We start from the raw sequence: 6,000 nt of genomic DNA, 5'->3' as shown, positions 1-6,000 counted from the left end.
AGCTAGTCTTCATCAAAAGGACATGGGCTGATTTGGTCAATCGATCCACAATCACCTAGACAGAGTCATACTTACCCAATGTCATGGGTAATCCAGACACAAAGTCCATAGTGATACACTCTCATTTCTACTCAGGAATGGGCATCCTTTGCATAGGACCACCCGGTTTCTGATGCTCATACTTCACTTGTTGGTAATTTAGACACTTAGCCACAAAATCAATAATGTCTCTCTTCATGCCACACCACCAATAGTGTTGTTTCAAGTCATAAAACATCTTTGCCACTCCGGGTGAATCGAATATTTGGAACAATGAGCCTCCTCCAATATCATACGTACTCATTCACTCACCTTGGGCACACAAATGCGACCATTAATCCTAAAAACTCCTTCTGGATCAAGAGAGGCTGATCTTTCTTCACCACTCAACACTTTGTCTCGAATGGCCTTCAACTTGTCATATTTAAACTGGTGTGTACGAATCTGGTCCATCAAAGTAGGCCTAGCCTCCATAAAGGCCAAAATACCATGATGTGTAGAAATATTAAGTCGGACCAACTATCTAACTAATGACTGAACCTCTAACGCCAAAGGCCTCTCAATAGCCTTAAGGAAGGCTAAACTACCCATGCTAACTGCTTTGCGACTCAGGGCATCCGCTACCACATTAGCTTGGCCTGGATGATAAAGTATGGTGATATCATAGTCTTTCAATAACTCTCACTACCTACGCTGCCGCATGTTCAGATTCGGCTGAGAAAAGATATACTTAAGGCTACGGTGGTCAATATAGACCTCATAATGCACTCCATATAGATGATGCCTCTACAACTTCAAAACAAACACCACCGCTGCTAATTCTAAGTCATGGGTAGGATAGTTCTTCTCATGTACCTTTAACTGTCGAGAAGAATAAGCTATAACTTTGCCTTTTTACATCAATACACCACCCAAGCCGACTCCCAAAGCATCAAAAAAACACAATAAATGCCACGCCCTCCTCGAGTAAGGCTAGAATAGATGCTGAAGTCAATAATTCCTTGAGCTTTTAAAAGCTCGCCTCACACTCATCAGTCCACTGAAATCACAATCTTTTGAGTTAGCCTAGTCAATGGGGCTGCAATAGAAGAGAATCCTTGAACAAACCAACGATAGTAGCCTGCCAACCCAATAAAACTATGAATCTCGGTAACCGAAGTAGGCCTAACCCAATCACGAACCGTTGCAACTTTGGTTGGATCAACCATAATACCATCCTTGGTCACTATATGACCCAAGAATGTCACGAACTCAACCTAAAACTCACATTTGGAGAATTTTGCATACAATTTCTCCTCTTTCAAACTCTGAAGGCCTGTCCTCAGGTGCCTAACATGATCCGCCTCATTCTTGGAATAAACCAAGATGTTATCAATAAATACGATCACAAACGAGTCTAAATAAGGTCAAAATACCCGATTCATCAACTCCATAAAAGAATCTGGGGCATTAGTCAACCTGAAGGACATAACTACAAACTCATAATGGCCATAACAAGTCCTGAATGCAACTTTCGGGATATCAGATTCCCAAACTCTCAACTGATGGTTATCTGATCTCAAATTAATCTTTGAGAACACCGATGCAGCTTGAAGCTGGTCAAATAAATCATCAATGCGAGAGAGAGGATACTTGTTCTTTATAGTGACTTTGTTCAACTGTCGATAGTCAATACACATCCTCATAGTACCATCTTTCTTCTTCACAAATAAAACCTGTGCACCCACGATGATACAATAGGTCTAATAAACCCTTTCTTCAATAAATCTTCCAATTGTTCTTTCAACTCCTTCAATTCTACCAGAGCCATCCGATAAGGAGAAATAGAGATGGGTTTAGTGTCAGGCTCCAAATCAATCACAAAATTGATATCACAGTCAAGAGGAACTCCCGACAAGTCTATAGGAAATACATCCATAAACTCTCTCACCACCCTCATAGTCTCTATAGGAGATGACTCTATAGTGAGATCATGTACATGAGCCAAATAAGACAAACAACTCTTATCTATCAAGCGATGAGCACGAATATAAGATATCACCTCCTTAGGATACGAACTAGGATTGCCCTTCCATACCACGCTAGGTAAACCGAGATAAGCTAAGGTCATGGTCTTTGCATAACAATCTAATATAGCATGATAAGGAGATAACCAGTCCATACCCAATATCACATCAAAATCAAGCATGTCTAATATAATCAAGTCTGCACGGGTCTCTCTACCCGAAAATATCACCAAACATCCCTTGTATACTTGATCCACCACTAAAGATTCACCTACTGGTAGAAATAGTAATAGGCACAATAAGGGACTCACTCACATAATCAATACCCACATCAAAATAAGTCGATACATAAGAATAGGTAGACCCTGGGTCAAATAATACTGAAGCAGAATGATGGCAAACTGGAACAATACCTATAATAACTGCATCAGAGGCTTCTGCCTCATATCTATCTGGTATAGCATAGCATAACTGACGGTCACCTTTAGCTTGTGAACCACCACGAGCACCACATCGTGCTCCACCCTTAGCACCACTGGTGCCACCTCTAGTATTCTGCAAAGAACCCCAAATAGCTGGAGCATTTGTAGAACAAACAACTGGTGCCCCGAGCCGCCCAGTAGAAGGAGCACGTTTGGGGAAATCTTGGGCCTTATGCCCAAACTCATCACACACATAACAACCTTGAGGACTTGAACCCCGTGGGGGATAACCAAAAGTGTCAAAATAGCCTCCGGAGCCTGAAGAACCCTGAATAGTTGCCTGGACTGGTCTTCCTTGATAACCATGGGTTCCTGAACCCAAATATTCTCTGCCCTTGGAGGAATGACTGCTGAACTGACCCTGCTGACAGAATCTCTTGGCCCCGCCCTGTCTAGCACGTCGGATACTCTCTATTATCCTGGCATAATCAATAATACTCTAAAAAGTACCTCCAGATAGTACAAGAGAGGTTGTAGCCTCCTATAGATAATCGGTGAATCCCTTCACTAGCTTGTAAATCCGCTCGAACTCAATGGGAATACTCGACATAGCATAACGAGATAACTCATGAAAGCGAGTGTCGTACTCAGATACAGATAGGGAGACCTGCTCCAGTCTGTCAAACTCATCCCTTCACTGATCACGGAGGCTATAAGGCATAAATCTCTCAAGGAATATCTCAGTAAACTATTCCCAACTCATCATAGGAGAACCAATAGGTCTACGGGAAAGAACCGACCTCCACCACTCCTTGGCTACTCCTGCAAATTGATATGAAGTGTAAGTTACTCCATGTGCCTCTAAGATGCCTAGGTTGAACAACCTGTCTTGGCACTCAGTTAAAAAGTCATACGTTTTCTCTCTGGCTGTATATCAAACCTTGGATGCGCCAATCGAACAAACCTCTTGAAGCATTTTTGCTCAACTATCGATATGGCACTACTAACAAAAACTGGCGGAGCTGCAAATCTCGGAGGTGCAATAGAAGGCACTAAAGAAGAACCAAGAGTATGAAATCCTACACTAGGCCCCTGAACTGGCAGTGTAGTACCAACTATGATAGGAGAACCTATGCTACCTGGAAGAATACCAGAGGTAGGAGTACCATCTAGTCTAGCCAATAATCGAACCCGTAGCTCCTGAAGCATCAGAGCACTATCGGGAACCACAGGAGGCTAGGATGGCCTCTACTCCTCAATCTTCTGCTCCAAGTCATCCTCATGCTCGTACATGGGCTCAGATGATGGCTCTCTAGCTCATCAATAAACAGGTGCCGCTCCCCTCTCTCTACCTCATCCCCTGACTCCACCACGTCCTTGCCCGCGTACTGGGGCTTGGGCAGCAGGTGCAACCTCACCCTTAATAATTGTGGCTCTATTCCTCACCATCTGTACAGAAGGAATAGATTAGAGATATACAACACTTGATATGAATAAATTGCACGAATGGAGTAAAAAGAAGGAAATCCTCCTATTAAGTATCTTGTAGCCTCTCAAAGATAAGTACGGACGTCTACGTACCGATCCGCAAGACTCTACTAGACACCCTTCCCTTTAACTTATGATACCATTGAACCTAATGCTCTGATACCAATTTATCATGACCTAAAAATCGAGGTCATGATGGCACACATGTCAAAACCCAATCTGATGTATAACCCTAAAAATAAAACTCATACCAGACTCCCAAAGAGGAAAGTGATGCCACAAATTAAATAAAAAGAATAACAATAAAGAGAAAATTATCCCAAAACCTGGTGTCATTAGTATAAAAAGCATCTAATACAAGGTTCGAATTTAAAGATACAACATAAGTCCCTAAATGATACAAGAGACTGAAAAATAAGGATAGACTAGTGATGATCTGAATTCTGGACCTCACCACTAATCTGAGAATATACAATCCGCTAAAATATCAACTGCCACATGAGGTACCCCGACTAGTATCTGCATCAAAAAGGATACAAAAGTAGGGGTGAGTACAATTCACATGTACTTAGTAGGTTTTAGCTGACTGAGTATAAGGAATTAATCAAACCTATGAAATAAACTAAGGAACGCTTCCACCTGCATACAAAAAAGTCTCACTTCAGCATCGGTGTCGCCAGTTTATATATATAGTAGAGCAAGTAAAGTAGACCCATAATAACAGCTCATAATCATAATTAATCAGATAATTCATGCAGCACAGATATCAATGCAATGCAATGAAATATGATGATGCAATGATGTGGTGGTACGGTGGAATTAAGACTGTCGCATAGTCTGTCGTATACACCTGCCGAGCTGTACTACCAAGCAGAACCCATGTGGGTCTCGCAGACTATATACCTCAATCACAATATATCATTATCCTTGCCACCTCCTCGTGGTCAAGGGATCACAATGCATCCACTACCCTGCCGTAATACTGCCTCATTCAGGGACTCAAGATACAAAGGTTTAAAGGTGTTTCATTTTCTTTCTCAAAAAGAATTTCCATATTTCTCAACTTCTATGATGAATGAGGATGAATGCATCAAAACACATATGACATGGAAGTAATATTCAACTCACATGTGGTAGAAGGTTCAAAGTTCTCAAAACTTAATCTACACATGATATTCACCCTTAATAAATAGTAATAGGAATATTCATTCCTTTCTCAACAATATTTCAATAGTCAAGCATTCTCAAAATCCCCAACTCAACCTCTCAGGCAAGCATCACAAGTCAAATAATATACTCAAGCCTCTCTCTTAGGAAAATCATGAATCACATGCTCTCAAAGCAAATAAGATAATAAATAAGGCCTCCACACGGGCTATGTAATACAAATAAACCCCCACATGGCAATACATTAATAAATAAGCCCCCACACCGGCATCACAATATATATATATATATAACATTCTCAACTCATACTATGACTTCATCCCAAAGTCTATAATATATGAATGACTAATTACCCCATCTCAATCTCAAAGAAGGATAGCCAAACCTACCTCAATTGCCGAAACCGCACTCAAACACCTCCACCGAACAAGCAACTCTCGAATTCAATGCCCGGACTGACAACCCACTATTAAAAATAAAAGATACACATCACAAGGAGTCCAATGACACCCATATTGATAGGTTTCGAAACTGGGGGTAAAATGGTCCAAAAATTATTTATTTCCAAAGAAGGTCAAATCTAGAAATTTATTGGATAATCACATTCTACTTGTAATAAGGAACTCATGATTTAAAAACCCATAAAAATAGAGCTCAAAATGAGTTAGAAATCACCATTTTCCTTAAATTTGAATTAGGGAAGAAACAAAGATTTTTGGGGTTTGAAACTAAACTTTAAGGGTTAAAATCATCAAAACCTTAATTAAAAGGAAAGGTTTTAGGTCAAAAATCACTTACCCAACACTTTTCCTTAAAAATCTCTTCTCAAATCACCTCAAGGAGGTCAAGAACTCAAACAATTGATGAAAATATTGAAA

This window comes from Solanum dulcamara, chromosome 8 (genome assembly GCF_947179165.1).
Source record: "Solanum dulcamara chromosome 8, daSolDulc1.2, whole genome shotgun sequence".
Lineage (NCBI taxonomy): Eukaryota > Viridiplantae > Streptophyta > Magnoliopsida > Solanales > Solanaceae > Solanum > Solanum dulcamara.
The sequence above is the reverse complement of the archived record's forward strand: the minus strand, read 5'-3'. Positions refer to the sequence as shown.